A 20279-nucleotide genomic window follows, 5' to 3' on the forward strand; every position below is an offset into this window, starting at 1 on the left:
TCCAGGGTAGTCTTGTACGTACAAAACAACAACAGTTAAAATAGGTATCTTCATAGTTAAGCAAACACAAAGTTTCACAAAGTTTTCTATTTGCTACATTTCTTTAATATGACGTATACAATATTCAATAATCATCGACAAGAATTGAAAAAAATACTCCGCACAAATGTCCTCCTTAACCTCTCCCTGAGCGTCGTAAAGTGGTTCGTATGACATTAAGTAGTTTCTGAACAATATTATTGGCCGACTCCGACATCGTTCTTTCGCAGGTGATGACGTGCTTAGTAACGACATGTATAATTTTAATTTATTGCACAATATTTTTAAGTTTTTGCATGCATAAATCCGTCTACCACAGCCTCAATCGCTGGGAAAAAAAGTAAGCCAAGAATAGCGGAAATCGATATTACTGAGGCAGGAAGGGGACAGTTGTAAGTAGACTACAACTTTAGGAATGGATTCTTTTCCTTGTATGGGCTGCTTGATAGCTTCTAAGAGAGCAATGAGCTGGTGGAGTAGCTTTAGGAGACAAAGCTACAGATATAGTGAAAGCGAGAGATCGCGTGGTATATTTGTATTTTCATGGTATATCAAGTGGTTGAGTAATCATTGTGGACAGGATGCTGTTACATGCGAGAATTTGCATGGCTTTGTAAGATTTTGCTTTCTGTGTAAATAGAAACTAGCGAGGGGAGCTTGATATTTTAACTGGATGATTTTTTCTTGCTCCTTCTTTGGGCTCTAGCCTAAATGACAATTGCATACCTGTGGGAATTCGCCTAAACATATCAAAGAGTACAGCAAACTCGAATCATTTTTGTAAGCCCCCCAACTTTGGAAACTCGACATCTCCCAGCCACGATGGCCAAGCCCACTCTTTATTTTGAGCTACGACAGGGCACGAAGCTTACCATGAATCAAGCGCCGGAGACAGTCCGAGAATTCTTCCTAACAGACACCTTTAGTGACTAATGTGAGCAAAACCTCCCCTCCTCAACCCTGAGCTTTACAAAACTAACTGACAACAACCCATCCTCCAGTGTGGCAATTTCTTGCCTGCTTGCTGTCCTATCATTTTAAGCGACCGGCTGGCTGGCTTGAAGGCGGACATCGAGGGAAAACTGACCTAGCCGGGACACAGCAGTCAAATGTCTTTACAAGTCAGTGCAAAAGTTGTGGGGTCGTGGCTAGGGGCTTTCAGGTTGTAAGAAGCAAATACCTGAGCTACATAGGTCACGATGTTTCAAAAGCATACAAAATTTTTGATAAAGCTCAAAACTGTGAAATGGTAAATCAATAGAATGCCCGTAGTCAAATAAGATATGTGCTAAATTCTTCCTTTTCCTTACTTTTGTTTCACTCTATGAACGTTTCTATGTGCACCCCTCTGAAGGGTCTTAGCGTGCGGAATGTTTTTTTTGTTTTTGTTTTTCTCATTCAATCAATCATTGGGGGGTCTCTTTGTGTTGTCGCTGTTTCTCGTCGTTCGTTAGTATTTTTTCGCTGGTTATTTAGCTTCTGTTGTTTCTATGCCACGTATTTTTGTTCCTTAGTTTCTTTCTTAATATTGGCGTTAAGTGCACTTTAAGTTAGCTAGTCGTTTTCGCATATAAAACTTAGTCTTTCTCAGTTCAGAGTTTTAGTCTTCCGTTGGCCATGCAGTAGTTCGCTTTGAGCAGTTACTCCAGTTTATCCTTATTTCGCCTTTGGGCAGTTTATATTTGTCCAGCAGTTTCGTAGAAATCGTAACAATGTACGTATTGTCATTTCGAGTTCGTTCAGTGCATTTCTTTCCTGTCACGTTTACTAGTAAATTGGTTTAATTTCGTATTCATTTATTGTTTTAAGTTTCAACCCACATACCGTCAACATCATTCGTACCGAATAAATCGTCTTTATGATTGTGGTGTTGTGAGGTTACGATTATTGCAGTTACACCCTCCATATTTTGCGCGACGTGGTTGTTTGTTATTTTTTCTTTAAAAATTTATTGTGGGAAACTGGCACATGGCCGTCGAGATTGATCTTCTTGCTAAACGTTTGATTGGCGTACTGCTAGCGAGCTGGAGTCGGCAGCGTCAACTCGGCTCCAGCCCCTTCCAAACCCACTTCTTAAGACACTTGACAGTCCTCGAGCAATGAAGTCCGAACCCACGGGCTGAGCTATCTGGGGGCATAAGCCTGACTGCCGGTCATGTAAAATATACTTTAAAAAACATAAGGGAACGAAGGTGATATTTTGCAAGAAGCCCCTATGACCTAAGAGCAGCGTCCAGTTGATTCAGGGTACAAAACCTACCCCACCCCACCTCTAAACTTTCGGCACATAGCTTTTAGCTCCCAGTCATAATCTGGTCCCTGGGCTGCGCGAAAATAGCCAGGCTGGCTAAATTGTTTCAGGTATAGTTCTTGTATCTGAAAATGTTGGTGTAACTGGAGTAGTTTGCGTAGTTAGTGTAATGGCGTATTTGGTCCAGTCTGGAGCAGCAGCAATATTTGGTGCAGTTTGTGCTACAGTGCAACGATATCCATAACCCAGGACCACATGCTAACCTAGATCCTGGACTTACTAGTAGTTTCCACGGCACCGGTGTCCTAGCGGATTTAGATCCCCCTAGATTTGGACCCCCGTTCCAAATCCGCTAACCCATGGACATTTATCAAATTTCTGAATAGCTGCCTCGATTAGTTCTTCGTTAAATGCTTTCCACTTTGTTTTAGTCCTCGGGGACTGGCAACTAGATGTCTACGCTGAAATCCATCCTCGTATCTTTTTCTCTGATGGTCGGTTCTCTGTTTGCGCTAGTTTTGCAAATAAGTCTTTTCATTCCTAAGGCTAGGAGAAAAAGGGCCCGAACGTCCTGTTAATGTGGAAGCCGTCACAGACGAGCAGTTCGTAATTAAAAATGCAGTGATGTCATCCTCAGAGGATTTGAAAGCAAAGTTCAAGTACTTTCTAACAATGACGTACGCAGCCCATTAATTACTTCCAGAAGCACTTCATATTTAAAGCTAACATATTATACAAAAACAAAATGATATGGAAATTTCCAACTAAAAATTTATTTTAGTTTTATTGGGACAAAAATTTGTGAGAAAATTTAAAAGACAACAAAAAGACTTTTAAAACACAGGACTTCACTGTAACATTTCTTTAATACATTGTAACGCCGCACAGTACAAATATATTAACGGTCTTTACCCATCGACAGGTGCAAAAAGAATTTTTAAGTTTTGAAACGAAGCTCAGGGCCTGTTCGCACTACGCAAAATTTCGTTTGTTTTGCAAAAGAAATCTGTCAAGCCGAGACCATTTTCACTGCTAACGAATTTTTTGACCGACCAAAATTTTTGAAAGTGCCACCAAACTTCACAGTTTTATTTTTCCTTGACAGATACCCTTCAACTGGCCATCATATCTCGAAATTGAACGTAGTGTTAATAAGTTGTCGAGTAACTCTCTCCTCATTGTCAAATGTCTACGGAAAAAGACTTCATGGAAGTTACAATTTCAAACCAGGATTCTACAGGTCGACGGCGGCGTCGACGTCTGTTGAGCAGTTGAGTTTAAGTCACCATGATCCATAAAAGCCGCCCAATCCTTCCAAACAAAACCAGAAGTAATTGTTGAAAAGCCACAATCAGGTTTTGCATGGCAAGCAAACAGCAATTAAAGAAAGGCGATTAAAACATTTCGCGGGGGCATTTCGCTTTGCGATCAGTCCTTGACTAGAAACGATATAAAAGGACTATCACAAATTCTCGGTACCCATTTCGATTACTTGAAATTTGTAGTTACACAAAATAGTGAAATGAAATTAAGCGTAACAATAGCCAGCCCCGATGGAATTGTTATATTTCTGAGGTACCAAAAAAGGCTAATAAGCGGATGTTCTTTTTCACATTGCTTAAGCGCGCCGAAGTTCCGGCTCGTGATATCATCAGTTTCTATCTTACTTATATTAGACCTATACTCGAATATTGTGCCCCTCTTTACCATCATGCACTGCCTGATTATTTAAGCAACGACGTGTTCAAAAACGTGCCATGTCTGTAATTTGACCAGGCCTATCATGATATCGCTACAACTTTTCATTGTTTAACCTGAACTCACTGAAGGATAGACGTATCGAGCTATGAAATAAAATTTTCGAACCAATAGTGTCCAATACCGAGCACACGCCTCGTCATTTTTTGCCACCGAAGAACCATATTACTTATAACCTTAGAAATCAAAGTCAGTTTTTCAACCCAATGATGTGCACCAAGCGTTTCTCCCAGACATATTTACCAGCCATGTGTAGGCAATGGGTTCTGTATTATCATTGTATTATTCTTGTAAATAATATGCTCTGTAAATATAATTGATAATCTTAGCCAGTATTGTATTGTAAATAATCATGCAATTCAGCCTTAGTGGGCTGCCATGTGATTTTCAATAGAGCTATCTATCTAGCACTTTGCGATCAATGTGTTGAATAATGAAACAGTTATCCCCCTCATATCCTGCGGATATCCTCTGAGTTTCGTCTGTCGACTTTAATCAGTCTTATTTGAAGCACTTGGCTGTCTCCCCGATGAAGGAGATGTGGCGGTCGGAGCACTTGATCTTGTTGTTCGGTTCGTCTCTGTTGATTGGAAAATGGCGTAGCGGAGTGATGGGTACATTTGCAAAAAACAAGTTAACCAATCTGAACAACCTAAGATTACCAAGCGAAAAATAAAAATTACCAATCACTACCAGCTTACACCACTTCATCTTACCACAAAACTGACCGATCAGCTCACGACAAACGCACTTTCAGCATTCGACTGATAACAACTTTACAGTTAACTCATAAGATGACTTCCGCTAAGATTGTAGAAACGTCACTTACCCGTACCGGCAACATCCAGCCATTGCTTTTACCTCCAGAATCACTAAAACCCCCAAGACTCAAAGGGAAAAGTACTAAAGCGTGGCGAAGTTGAATTTCTTTCCAGCTAGTTTAAGAATGCGACCGTTTATTCCCACTTAAACCCTTACATCCCGCCCATTGTGCGACATAACATATTTAGATATTTACAGGGCTTATTGTGTGAGCATGGGCTACCTGTGCTTTCAGTCGTTTAAGCTTCATGATGTTACGGTCTGGTAGTTTGGCTGTTGGTAGTTTGGCTGTTGGTAGTTTGGCTGTTTGTTTGGTCTGGTTAGTTTGGCTAAGCGCTCCACTAAAAGCGTCTGCATGTTTGGGGTCGAGTATTCTGACCGCTGATTCCACTGACTTTGGTGATGATGTTGGTATCAAGTCAACCTTAACTCCGGAAGATAGCGATCGTCACTTAAACACCGCACGAGTTCTACGAGTGGCATACGAGTGACAGACGAGCGCATACGAAAGCGTACAGATACTGGTACGAGAGTGAAATCCTCTATTTTTAAAATTACTTGCATCATGTACTCGCGGTGTTTTAGACACGATCGAAGATAGGTCACAGAGGATAGTAAGAAAATCGTGATCCACATCGGAGATGAATACAAAAAAGATAACGACTTCTCTCAGAAAATTTCTCCATTGCTTTTGATGTAAAGGTAGTAAGGTATAGATTCAAATGATGAAAAAATGATGATGTAACGTTTTAGGTCAAGCGGAGAAAACAGCAAAGAACCGACTTTGACGCGAGATTTCACTTCTCTTACGAAACGCAGTTTTACATTATTAAACTCTCTTAATGCAATTTTATTGAGCATTGTAACCCTAACCCTAACCACTATAAATCCACAATGAACTCTTATGCTACCAAAAATATATCATGAAATTTCATCCTTAGATGTATGACATAGCCCCGGATTTTTCTCCAAGGACTTCACCTTTATCCGAAGAAAGTAGCCCCCTATCTACTAGCATTTTACCAAGCCATACAACGATATCAGCTTAAAGACTTTTGGTTAGTGCATTCTGCCATTAAGGTATTTCTAGTATAAGTATTTATATAGTTAAGCTAAGTTAAGTTATAGTTATAGTTGAGTTATATATATTTATATAGTTAAGCTTTAAGGGGGGCTATGGAAACATCCTACGAGACAACATCCAGGCAATCATGATCATGAAGCCAGCAATCCGACGGGGCAGGACGGTGTTCATTGCATTTCTGGGCAATTTTTGTGTTTTCTCGGAAAAATATATCCCTGATGCTGTGAACTGCGCCCATCATGCTAAACGAAAGACCGCTACCGCAATGGATATGCTCTACGTTTTGAAACGCAAAAGCGTTTAACCTTCACGGCTCTGGTGGTTACAGAATTACAGAAACCTCGGAGAACTGATTAACGGCTTTTGAGGAGCCATCGCATTTAGAAAAAGTCGTGATAAGCAGCAACGATAATGAAACCTTCAAGTGTGATGGTGTTTATACATATAAAGAAAGTCAAGAACGGATTTAATTTTGTTTTAAAACAACACGCATTTGTACTGTTTTCAAGCTTAGTCCTAATCTTAAGCTTACTCCTAATGTTAGCGCTAACGCAAAATGTTCTGAGTCACCTGTCTCCAAATAAACTCAATCTGGAAACCAAACTAGCTTTTCGCTTTAAGGAATAAGGATGGCTAGGAACAGTAAAGATTAGAGCGGATTTAAGAATTGTTCTTATTGAGCAAACGTACTATTCAAAGTCAAATGCTTCTTAATACGTAGGAATGAAATATATGCAATTTGCGATTTTCACAATTAAAAAAAAAATAACAGCGAAACAATACAAGGCTGCAAAGGAGTCAGGGTTGTTTTAGTTTGTCAGAAACATCTGCAATCTCACAATATCCACCGTTGAACAAGGGAGACGCAAATAAAATTAACGGCAATTTTTGATAATCTGAAAATAAAATTAGCGCCAATGTTTTTGATCTCCTATAGGTGGTTTGCACGCTACGTCATTGCCGCTATGTTAGTGGACGTAAACAATAGATATCTCATTAGCTCCTTTTGTTCGCCCACCAGCATTTGTTCCTTTCAATATTGCTACCTGTGTCTCTAGAGATTGGTTGCAAACCACCTATAGGTTTCAATAAATTGCCCTGGAAAACAAGCAGATCCAGTCTATAATTAATTCTAATACAACATGCATTTGTACTGTTTTCAAACTTAGTCCTAACCTTAGCGCTAACGCAAAACCTTTTGAGTCACCTGTCTCAAAATGAGCTGTCTCTGGAAACCAAACTAGTTTCTCGCTCTAAGGAACAAGAATAGCTAGGAATAGTAGAGATTAGAGTGGATTCAAAAAAGTTTCTTATCAGCAAACGTACTATTCAAAGTCGAATGTAGGAGTGAAATATATGCAATTTGTAATTTTCACATTTAAAAAAGTGACAGCGAAACAATACAAGGCTACAAAGGTGTCGGTGTGCTTTTCTTTGTTAAAGACACAGGCAATCTCGCAATTTCCGCCGTCGAACAACGAAAAGCCAAGTAAAATTAACGACAATGTTTTATAATCCTGAAATAAAATTAGCGCCAAAGTTTTTGATTCCCTTGAAGTTTCAATAAATTGCCCTGGAAAAAAAAACTGATCCAAACTATAATTATTTCATTTCTTTCAAAGGACATACTTTCAATTTGTCTAGTTGGTCAGGAGCCTACATGCGCAATTAAAAGCCCAGGAAACCAAATCGATCCCAACTACATCTATTTTATTTGCTTGAATGGACTTGCTTTAAATTTGATTAATTAGTAAAGGGCCTTAAATGATGCGGGATGTAATCGATTGATGCAGATTACTTATAGTCATCTCGATGTACCGGGAGAAACTTTCCTAAGGATGATTTCTTACGAAACTACAGTAGTGTTAAAAGCTTTCCTATTTTGGTAAGCTGAACAACAAGAAGGAGTGAATGCTCAGGCTGTAAACTGTCACGAGGAAATATTTTACCCAATGTAAAAAACTTCGCGAGAGAGCCCAAGCCACACATGAATAAAGGCTGACAAGCCACACATGAGGGAATATTTCCAGTGCTGACCAGTTCTCTGTATTTGCAATATTATCCACATTCCAAAGCTCCATTGCAAAGTAAAAAGCAGCAACAACAACAATAGCAAGTGTTATGGAGAATGCGTTACGTTACGGAATTGCTGAAAATAGAACTGAAGAAGTTTCTAGAACGCTTAGTCATGCTGACTCATTGAGAACTTTTAATGGAACTTTCTAAAATCCTTAGTTAGCATATTTTGTTATGATGCAATAGTAATGTAATGATACTAAGAATAGTTTCATTACAGATCCCTAAAACATTCTAGAACATTTTGTAAAAGATATATAAGGAGTCGCGATCAGTTAAAGTTAGACCTTTTTAACTCGTGAATTGCGCGCATGCGCAAGAGCGAGTTGTAGGTATGACGTGATGAATGGCGCTCGCTCGCTCGCTCGATTGGTCGATTCCTGCAACCTTTTCCTAGTTTAGGCTTTTGAATGCATTTGATAGTTTTTGGCGAGTGATAAACAAACGAAATGGCGACTTTTGTCGCTAAGAATAGTGTTGGAGTGAAAAAGAAGCCAATGATAATCTTGAAAGAGTAAAAAAGTATACGTTTTTCAATTGTGAATATTAATTGCAATCTTGCCCAATCTCCGAATACACTTTTATCTCTTGCAGCGTATATTTCATTTATGGCATCAATACTTCTATTTTTAAATGTATGCATCCAGGAAAATGATTATTGTGTCCGAAAAAGAAAACAAAGAAGGAAGTTAGGCAAAACCCGTGATTTACTTGAGAACGGCGGATTTGAACCACCCACGTCGCCACCCTGAAAATCTCATGGATCACCTTGCGTTATACCGTAAGGCCACGGATACTCCCTCACACCTTAAGTTGAAACTTTATGTAAATATAAATTTTACATTTAAAACGCTGATCTTTTGGTAATTCAACCGCGGGCTCAAATGACTCGAGTCGCTTCTCGCCGATAGTCCGATATGGAAGTATCGCTCACGGCCAACTGCTCGTAAAGTGACTTGTTTGAGGCTTGTTTGGTATTCCTGGAGCTGTATCAACGTTGGAAAGTGGTTCACAACTGGGAACTGCATTGAAAGAAGCTCAAGCATAAGTTCAATCAATCGATATGCTGTTTCTTTAATGGTGTAACTCGCACTGTGTATGCGTATGTTATTAGTGCACTGTTAAGTTTGTATGTTTCCAGATACCTTGAATTAAGGATTTTTTTCTTAAAAATGCGGGATCAATTTTACTATAGTTAGTGTCAGCCGACATGTCGACCGACCTGGCGACCGACATGTCGGTCACCATGTCGACATGTCGGTCATGTCGGTCATGTTGACATGTCGGTCGACATGTCGGTCGCCATAGTGGTCGACAGTCGGTCAACAGTAGGTCGACAGTAGGTCGACAGTAGGTCGACAGTCGGTCGACAGTCGGTCGACAGTCGGTCGACAGTCGGCCGACAGTCGGTCGACAGTCGGTCGACAGTCGGTCGACAGTCGGTCGACAGTCGGTCGACAGTCGGTCGACAGTCGGTCGACAGTTGGTCGACAGTCGACCGACTGTCGGTGGACTGTCGATCGACTGTCGGCCGACTGTCGACCGACATGTTGGTCGATATGTCGGCTGATATACGTCGGCCGATAGTCGGTTGACATTTCGGTCGACAGTCGGTCGATATTTGACCGACACTTGGCCGACACTTGGCCGACACTTGGCCGACACTTGGCCGACACTCGGTCGACACTTGGCCGACACTCGGCTGACACTTTGCCAATGCCTCACCGATACTTCACTGACACTGAAGTGATGCTTCAATGGCATTTTACCTATTGTCGACCGTATGGACGTGTTTTAAGAAAATCTTAACAGGATAGAACTTCTGCTGTTCTTCGGGGGATAGACTAAAACTAGAAACAACGAAACGACTGAAACAACCGAAACGACCAAAACTGCCGAAACGAAACGACCGAAACGAAACGTCCAAAACAAAACCACCGAAACATGGGAAACGAAACCACCGACTGATAGCCAAAGCGACTGGAGCAACTGAAACGAAACCACCGAAACAATCGAAACGAAACCACGAAATCAAGCGAAACGAAGCCACCAGAATGAAGTATTATAATTTAGGCATGAATGCTCTTGAACTGCGCTGCTTTCCTAGCAGAGGTATGTAAAATCTAACATATCGCTCAGGCCGTGTTTACGTGGAGGTGGTGAAACCCTCCTAGGAGGATCAGTTCTCTACGAACAGCTTCAATGTATTTCGATAAACAATAACTTTAATGAAGCAATTCAGTATCCATGTTTAAAAAATTCATTAAAAATCATTAATCGTTATTATCACAAATCTAATATTATCTTACTCACGCAGCCGGGTAAGGCCACTGAAACATAATAACAACGAAAATGAAGTCAAGAAGCTGAGGCTCTGTCGAAATCCTGCAGTTACATGTCTGATCTACCGTTTGTGATAATTACCCACTGCATTTTGAAATAACCGATTGCTTTCTACAGAACGTCAAAGAAAATAATCCTACCTAAAAAACACTTCGCCAGAACCTCGCGAAAATTGTACCCCATTCTGAAAATGATTAGGAGTAAAATCCGTCATTTGGATAGAAAGGAAGGAGCTGCTTTTCCTCCTTCAATTCATTTACGCGAGTTTTGAGTTCTTTCAAAGTAACCCTGCAAAGACGTTCAATACTCTTGGCGGGTGTTTTCCCTGTCTTCTCACGCTCAGTCGCCAGAATTCTTTCATATCTCTTGGGGTCCACGCTCTTGAGTTCACACAAGCCGATGTAGTCTCTTAACGTGTTTCGTGCGATGCCAAAGCGTCGCATAGCTTCTGTTAAAGAACAGTGATGGTTTTGTAAAATTGTGAGGACGCCTTTATATCTTCGATGAATGCCTTCCAGATTTGATCCTGATATCGGTAATTCTGAAAAAAAGTGGAGTAGTTTAATTTCAGTCATCGGTGAATGTAACCTTTTTTGTTTGTGAAATAATATTTAAATGTTTATAATGTGATATGGTTATTCCCTGACATCACAATGGGTTTTGACTACGACATTATCTAAGGAAAATATCGATTCCCAGGGATAAGGTCATGTTTGGTCAACAGGTCTTATTGACGGCGCAATTGAGCGCGTGGGACGCGTGCGAAACGCGAGGGATATTCCCTCTCTCGCTCCCCTTTCTGTTTCGGTATGCATGCTAGACAGCAGGCTACGGATGATCCTAATCGTGCAAACCCGGGGGGAGGGACTCTCATGAAAATGACGGGGACGATCGTCGTCTTGCTTAGGGGTAAATCAGGGATTGTCGTCTCGCTTACGTTTTTCAGGAGTGAAATCTCACATTTCTGGCCGTCAAGCTATCTTTTGAGGCTGCTTGCGAATAAATTTCAATAAAGAAACCCGCTGTCATTCAGTTTTGGTTGTCTAAGTCGATGAAAAAGGAAATCAAGATACCTACAGCTAAAAATTGGTATCTTTTAGGGGTCCATAAACCTAGAGCCACGCCCAGATTGGTCTCCTTTAGGGGTAAATTTAAAATTTCCCACGAGCAACCCCGTCATTTGTATCAGAGAGTCTCCCCCTCCCCGGCCATGCAAATTAATGATCAAAACTTCAAAATTGATTTTAAGGTAATCCTTAGTCTGCAAAGTGTGGAAGATATTGTGGCCCCGAACACTGGAGATTTTGACCAGTTTATTTAAGAGCAAGTCAAATACCCGGGGGGAAGTGTCATTGGATTCGACTCGTATATAAATCAGCCACGATCCACTAATTGTTCAGTCATGCGCACGAACTAACCTTTAGTCTTTTTTTTTAGCACACTCTGCTCCTTCTTCATAGTCTTTTGTTTCCTTTTCCCAATTATCGTCCTCGATGAAATCGTCGTCCCCAATGTCAGTATCAGACGTTTGGTCTGTCCCATCGTCAGTGTCCCTTTCAGTTGCAGCTGATTTTTGTTCACTCTTGCCCGTGCTAACCAACTGTACAAAAAATATTGCATTTTCAGTTGCATGTACGGTTTGAGGATCGAATAAAATGGTTTCTTTAGCATTTGGCCAAACTATTAGACCACGATAGAATTTGCAATTGTCGATTAAAAATTCCTGATACGCTTAACTTTGCAATGTTTTTAAGGCGTATTTTTGTTTTCGAAAAGTGCGGTGCGTTTAGCTTGAGGGAAACTAAACGGCAGTGTTGAATCAAGAGCAGCATGCATCACAGAAAGACCCTGAAAGCATCAGGGGCGTAGCTAGCGATTTTGTAACTATACGCCGAAGGGTACTATTTTGAGTGGCAGAGGCTCCCCACTAGGGGGGGTCTGTAAATGTTCAAATTTTGGCGGAAATGCCATTTCCTGCATCTTCCGTGGGATATTACAAGAAATAAATACTTCAGTGAAACGCAGTAGTTAGTTGTTTATTTTAATTTATCTATCAGCCAACTGAAATAAAAAAGAAACAATATATGAAATAAATTCAAATCAGCCAATCTAAAGATAAGAACGCGTTCAGGCAATAGAAAATAATGTTGTTGTCAGATTGAAAAGAAATTCTCAGATTTCAGCCGTACACACATGCGGACGTGCGTATGTGGTATCTACGCCCCTGAGCATCTCTGTTCTACACCGCATCTTCGCATCGTTGACAACGAAGTTGCAGCGTGTTACATCTCTACTAAATACTCTGTCTTTTTAATTCGGATAACTGGCGCTCCATTTTGGTGTGCAACCATCCTGCGGTGAACAGAAAATGCAACATTTGAAGTTTTGAGGAGGGGGCATAAGAGTTTGCGGTGATGCGATTTTTGCGGTATTTTGGATGCGGTTTTGCGAACATTTTCGTTTTATATTGCGGTTTTGTAGTTTTACAAGACTATGCGGTTTGCGGTTTCCGTGCATTCTGATAAAACTCGATGCGGTATTACTGTTTTAACGTATTTATGCGGGGACCCCCTTTATGACCCCCTCTTTGAGCGATGTTGCAAGGTATGTCCACCCCAGAATTGTTGCAGGAAACATTGCGCGCAACTTTTCCAAAGTAGAAAGATAGATGTAATAAATTGAAAAGAGATATTTTCCTGTTAAAGAACGCCGAATTTCAAAATTTTTGATTTCCCAACAATGTTTACACTTTTTCCCCGCGTCCAATTCCTACTGTTCTCCCTTCCCTTTCTAGCACCTGTCAGCAGGCGAAAATATAGTCTAAGCATCGAAATAATAGTCTTACACACCAAATAGCGCCAAATCACGACAAACATGATCATGCATAATTCAGAGATACTCTCGGACAATAGGACCAATAGCGTTGACAAGAAACCGTGCACAAAATTCTACATACCTTTAAGTTCTTCGATGCGTCTTTCCAAGGCAGCGATCGTTTCCTGATAATCCTCCTCCTTCTTCCTATTGACTTCTTCCGATCTTTTCAATTGCTTCATAGCAGCCTGCAGGTCATTCTTGGCTTCTTTGAATTTCTTTTCCGGCACTGTTTTTTCTGGCCTCTTTTGTCCACTTTTATTGCTTGTCCCACACCTGTAAATGCAATAAGAAAGTACGAAAGTAAGAAATAAGGCCTATTCGTTAGGGAGTTAGTGGCTATCTATAATTTTGCTCCATTTATAGACTAGTTCGCCTGTTCATAATTCCACAAACTGATAAGGATAAATTTCGATTTTAATTCTTGCACGACGGCCATAGCTATCTATATTTTTCCTCCAATAATCCATATATTTTACTGCATATACTATTTGCAAACGAAATCTATAATTAGGGATAGTTTGCTTATAAGTCATCGGTACTTCCTTTACGTTTCTCACGGGCTGCTTGTGGCGGTGCTGGTGTTGATGTTGACGTTTCGGTCCTTATGCCCTCCTTTTCAGGGATCTCCAACGCCAAAACGCTGCTTACAATACTAGAATCATGGCACTCACAATTTTTCACCGATACGCCGCAAAACTCGCAGCGGTAAGGGCAGTCCATCAGAGTGTCATACATGTCTTTTGTCGTGCAGCCATAACGCTTTAATGTTCTCGAATACACCTAATGCAACTGCAACGAATCCTCTTCGCTGAGAGTTATATACATTTATCCCGTGTCGCTCTTGGGGTCGATATCATGGAGTGTGGGAAAGTGGCATGTCTCCAAGAAAATTTCTTCTGTCTGAAATTCTCACATTACAAAAGTGTAAAAGTTACATGGTTCAATTACTTGCGAACTCTTCAAAGGACTTATCTTCCGCGCTAATTACTTTTTTGCCGCAAACTTGGGTGTTGGATTTTGTGAACAAAGAACAGATGCAAAACTTATATCAATTTCAGTTTGCGTTTCCAGGCAATTTCAATTTTTCTTGTTAGTAGTTTTTCCTTTGGGCCTGCAATACTGGGCTTATTTCATTGTACCTGAATGATTATGAAAATACGTTCTGATCATTGGTCTCGGTCATGAAGTACAAGAGCAATGGGGGATTTTGCGACATGGTGCCTCTCGCTGTTCGTGGTTTATCAAAGTCCTGCACACGTACTTCAAGGGCTGTCATGCTGTTCCCGTCGGCCTCCAAGAGTGAGATGGGTACTGGGGTTGTTTGACACACAGTATGCTCCAGCCCGACCATACCTACAGCTCGTAAGGCGACGCAATGCGGCGACTCTTTGCGTATTATTCAACGGAAGGTTCAACCTGGCTCCAACCTTGGTAGCAAAACTACTATCAGAAATCAAACTCGCCAAAAAGGAGTTTCGTTGAAATTAAAAAAAGATGATTTATCTTTTGTAACACTACACCAGCAATCAGATCAGTATCAAACTTGAAAGAAGGTTTACACAGAAAATGGCATTTAATACAAAACTACCACTCATATCCTTTAAAAGAAGAAAATCCCTTAGACATGCTCGTGAGAGCAAAAGTCTGATTCAACAAAACTCTAAAAGGTTCTATACATGTTTTCACACAGGAAGAGAATCAGTGTGGCCTGTCAATCTTTGTCAATGAGGCGATAAAGGTGGGCGGCATTCAAAATACCCAAGTTCTCTGGCAGGCGGTATTTCTCGCGGCTTCGCCGCTCACTTCTGGGGGCTTCGCCGGCAAAACTTTATTTCGCGCGCGCTTACAATACCGCAAGCTACGCAGGCTAAAAGGGATTCGATTTACATTGTATATCAAAAGCCAAGCTTCCTAAAATGCCCCACTTTTTTCGAGAAGTTCTTTGTCGTAGTAGAGAAAAACTCCGCCTTCTAACTTGGTTGCAAAGGAACAGACTACTGAAAAGAAATGTCAACTGCGCGAATTGTAGGAATGCAATGCGTCTCATTCGCCATCTGCGCAATGGGGACGGATACATTTGGTAAGTAATTTCAATTCCAATTTTAATTAATCTAACTACAAATTTTCCCTGCCGACCTGAGCTAAAATTCGATAGCTTTCAACTATTTCAGACCAGTTGGGGTGGACCCGGGATTTGCGATAACAGTTTGTTAACGGTTTTCGTAAACTCTTGAGAAGGGCTTCAAATTAAAAAACAACACCCTATTTCAGACCGAGATGGTCAAAATCTATACTCTTGGAACGGGACGTACCTATATAGCTTAAACTTAACTTTTCAACCGGACATGTCACCGTTGTCGACGCTCTTCGTCAGTGAGAGTACATTCGTATTTCTCTGGAAGCAAAATTTCAATAGCACGGCAGTTGCAATTTCTCTGGAAATGGGCGCACAAGAGTTCGTTACGAATGATGGAAATTAAAGGAACGGCCTCATAGAAAGTTTTAGTCAAGTTCGCACGAAAGTGTCGGCAAGTTGCATGGGAAGCATTGTTGCGTCACCCGATCCCACATTTAGGCGGACCAGGTGTGATTGTGCAGATCGACGAATCAAAGTTTAATCACAAGTCAAAGGTAAGAAAATAGGAAGTACAGACCTTCGAGTAGTCATGAGTTAGGTGGGTTCGGACCCAAGAGGGTGTCCTTCGGCGAAAAATGGTGTCTGTATTTTTAAAGTAAACTCCAACAAATTATGTTGACATCACTTGTCAGTGAAGGGTAGGAACTAAAAAACGTACAGTGGAATACCGAATTTCGAACCATAAACGGACATTGCAATTTGTTCGAAAAATGGGGAGCTTCGAGAAAGCGGGAGTAAAATTACCGTGAAGTAAAGGCAAGGGAAACGAATTTTGGTTCCAAAAAAGGGGATTTTCGGAAAATTGAGTATTCGAGAAATCTGCATTCCACTGTACAACGGTCGTAGTTTCTAAGAGAACGCAAGCGTTGCGAGTACATACAGTACATGAACTCACGACTGGAACGTTTGTCAGAGTGTAGGAAAATGTGAAATGTACGCACTAGCTGACCTCAGCTGTTTCCAATCCTCTCATTACAGAACCAAACTAAGGCATTTAATCTGATGCTAAAGATACATATTCGTATCACCTCCGCCCCCTCCCATCTAAAGATGGGATGTACCGTATTTCCAATGATTCTTTTCATAATATTTTAATTCATGCAGCTGTAATTGTTATTCCTTTGCAGTTTCAAAGGGGGCGTCGGCCTCGAAGAGGGAGATAGGTACTGGGGTTGTTTGACACACAGTATGCTCCAGCCCGACCATACCTACAGCTCGTAAGGCGACGCAATGCGGCCACTCTTTTGCGTATTATTCAACGGAAGGTTCAACTTGGCTCCATAATGCACTCAGACCAGTGGGCGGCTTATCGGCAACTCCAGAGAAGACTCGGTTTACAACACGGGGCGGTGAATCATTCGCTACATTTTGTTGATCCAGTAACCGGAGTCCATACACAGAATGCTGAAAGTAACTGGTGTACGGCAAAGGAAAACTTTAAGAAAATGAAGGGAAACACAAACCCTGACTTTCTCCTTGAATACCTACAGGAATTCACGTGGCGAAGGTGGTACGGTGAGCCTCACCCAAATGGATGCTTTCGAAGGCTACTCGATGACATTGCTGAACAGTATCCCCTTTAAGGGAATCAGTCAAAACCATTGTATTCGTACGGGACCCAACACACAGCAAAAAAAGGTCGTCTCGTTCTGCTACCATCATCCCCCACCCTCAAAGTAGGCTTGGTTCCATACCCCCAAACCGGAGTAAATCTATCTGAGTGTGTTGTTTTACAAGCTTCTTGGACACAAAACAATTTAAATAATCTTTGTTGAGAAAATTTTTGTTGGTTATTTTACTTGTCAGAATAAAGTTTTATTGTTTTAATATTAACTGTCTCAGAATTTTTGCTATTTGAAGAGATGCAATTCAGCCAGTTCCGGCTGTAACATAGACATGTGTGAACTAAAAACTAAAAAGCATGTTACTCGGCTAGAGTTCATTCCCGTGAAGTGACGCCCCTGCGATTCGCATTAGTCATTAGTTATTGTAAAGCTCCCGTTAGCCGAGTAGGAAAAAGCTAAAGTCTCAAAAATAAAGGGAAAATATTCGAGAGAAAAGTACAGATTGAAACCATAAAGAGATTAGGTCTTCGGAAAGTTTTCTCATAGGTGCTAACTTTTTCTTAAAGTGGTACGATGACGCAAGGATTTGCGTTTATGAGGATTTTCACTTTCCCGTTATTGTTACTTGCTTAACGGACTTCAATTCGTGAGTGGCTCATGCTGTAGTAAATAAGTCACTCCCAAATTTTTTAAATTCACCACGCCACTCATAAGTCGTTTCTTATCTTAATCATATACCTGAAAGTTTATGCCTTGAAATCAAATTTTTCAATACCGACCCTGCAACAATATACAATCACACGAGCGACTTTCAAACTATATTTACCGATAAAGTTCCAGACACTTGGCCGATAGACTACCGACACTCGGCTGATAGACCACTGACACTTGACCAATATTCCACCGACACTTGACCGATATTCCACCGAGACGCGACACTCCATCTGTCGGTCGACAGTCGGTCGACATATCGACCGATATGTCGACCGACCACCTTCCGACTATCTTCCGACTATCGACCGACAATCGACCGACTATCGACCAACTATCGACTGACCTATCGACCGACTATCGACCGACTGTCGACCGACTCGGTCGCCATGTCAGTCGACATGTCGGCCGACACTACCTATAGTAAAATTGATCCAAAATGCGTCCTGGAGTGAGGAACAGGAAGTTCTAAAGATGAGGATTGATATCACTCAAAATGAGCGTAATTATCAGTTCTCAAGACAAGGAATATGCACTGACAGTGAGTGACAAATACTGCCTAAAACTGATAGCAGAGTCCTTACTTTAAGGTGACTGAAATTTCTCATAGTAAGACCTATTTTTTTTCAAGAGGAGTAAGTAAAGATCTCAAAAGAGAGCACTTACTCTTCAAAGATTGTTAAATAATACATCATCCCTATGTCCTTGAGACAAGGATCTTAACTCCTACCCTGCTGGCAGAGGCGTTTATTTGTTAACTTCCCCTACGGTCCACGTAAAAATAAAGTCATCTGCGCTCGGCCTGTTAAATGTTCTTCGAGCATGCGCGCCCTGTTGCTTTGAAACAAATTAGTTCCTGGTAGTACTCGGTCTTGCTATATAGCTAAATAGGATGCGTGCGCATAAAAACGTGTTTAAAACAGGTTCTGACCGTTTTTGCAAATCAGATTATCCACAAACTTGGATAATTCCCAGGTGCATGCTTGAAGAAGACTTAACAGGTCGAGCGCGGAGGACTTTATTTTTATGTGGACCGTAGGGGAAGTTAACAAATAATCGCCTCAGCCAGCACGGTACTTAACTCCAGGAAGTGGTTCTTTCTATCAATATTTTGTGCATGTAACACAGGTTAGCCAGCCCATACTACAAACTCAACAACCACTTTTAATCTGACATAATCACCCCAAATTGTGCTTTCTTTAAAATGTTTTACATTATTTTGAACTTAAGATACCTGCACAGCAGCAAGTTTTATTTTGAAGCAAGACTGAAGTTACACCTCACTTCATTTGATGTAGATCAAATGTACAGCAAAGTGACATGGCTTTATACCTAACACCAATTCTTCAAGAAATGGCACAGCTACATGTTAACTTAATATGCTGAGATTTTAACTATTTAATAAAACTCTTCGTGCAGATTTACCAATATTAAAATAAACAGTATAGGGCCTTCATGACAAACACAAATTCCTCAAGGAATACGTATAGTAGCCTTTCCTTTGAATCGTACTGAAGATTACTCTTTCTCTTTGTGAAAAATCTTGTTACAGATTTGCCTGTGCCTAAATGTTCGTCATAGAGGCTTTACACCTAGGACATGTTCTTCAAGAAATTGATACAGCAACTTTTCTTTTGAATCATATTGAAGATTAAAGCAATAATAAGTTGACAATGACAACAACAAGCCCTTTAATAGGATGAATATCCTTGCTGGTGTAGGACTATAATTCTGTCAACTAGTGGTTTATATTTAAATTGAGATTCTTTACTCTGGTTCAGTAATTTTTTGTATAATAATCACATGATTGTAAGTAAAAATTACAAATGGTAGCAGTTTACATTCCATGCTTATTCTTCTGGAAGTTATAAATTTATGATTTATTTTGAAAACCACTTTGATTGTCATTTGAAATTAAAAATTTCTGTGAATTACATGCAACTAGGATATTCCTAATGCTTTATATTTATGGTAAACTAGGAACAATCAAAACTGTGGTCTTGTTTCATGAATCACAGATTCAAATTATATTTATAGTTATATTTCCTTGGGAACTTGACAAGCATAATTCCACAGATATTTCTGATATTTTGGCAAGCATTTATCATAAATCTAGTTAGAAGAAGAGCCTTTCTACATAGAATGAATACTTGCTAAAAGCAAGGATTTGAGATATTTATTCAAGAGTGGAAATACTCTTAAAATGAGAATTTAAAGTCATAATTCTTAAAACAAGGAATGTAAATACTATTTTAATGGTGGTATTCTTAAACTGAGGAACTTTCATTGGAGAGTATTAATTCTTAAAAGCAGAAATCTTGATCCTTACATTTCAAGGAATTGACTCTCAAAATAAGGAAGATATCCTTGTTTTGAGTATCCACTGACTTACAATAAGAGTTCCGAAAAAGATAAACTTTAGAGTGGTGTGAACATCCTTGTACTTGTTTTCATCCTCGTGCCAATAATTATCTCAGAAGTGCGAGACAGGCTTCAAGCGCGGCACTTAGTTGCAACACAAGCATAGGCATAAACATTACAAGCTAATGCGCAGGTGCATGGGCACAGCTGCAACATAAACATGAGCACAGGTGCTCAGTCGATGTTATGTTAAAT

At 40.4% G+C, this 20279-nt stretch overlaps 2 long non-coding RNA genes and 1 pseudogene across 3 annotated transcripts; all 3 read left to right on the plus strand.

Moving 5' to 3' along the window:
- The first annotated feature begins 2 nt into the window (after positions 1–2).
- On the plus strand, positions 3–1903 carry LOC148720145 (uncharacterized). Its single transcript, XR_015993353.1, has 2 exons — positions 3–431; positions 746–1903. It is a non-coding gene; the product is annotated as an uncharacterized LOC148720145 (long non-coding RNA).
- A 13002-nt stretch (positions 1904–14905) lies between these two features.
- LOC148720146 (uncharacterized) lies at positions 14906–17099 on the plus strand (annotated as a pseudogene).
- Positions 17100–18049: 950 nt separating this feature from the next.
- LOC111340442 (uncharacterized) lies at positions 18050–19604 on the plus strand. 2 transcript variants are annotated; one of them, XR_015993420.1, is made up of 2 exons: positions 18050–18253; positions 18894–19604. It is a non-coding gene; the product is annotated as an uncharacterized LOC111340442 (long non-coding RNA). The 2 variants fall into 2 exon arrangements; XR_002695756.2 differs by having other exon boundaries at positions 19216–19604.
- The last annotated feature ends 675 nt before the right edge of the window (positions 19605–20279 follow it).

Source organism: Stylophora pistillata, chromosome 11 (assembly GCF_964205215.1).
Source record: "Stylophora pistillata chromosome 11, jaStyPist1.2, whole genome shotgun sequence".
NCBI classification, from domain to species: Eukaryota; Metazoa; Cnidaria; class Anthozoa; order Scleractinia; family Pocilloporidae; genus Stylophora; species Stylophora pistillata.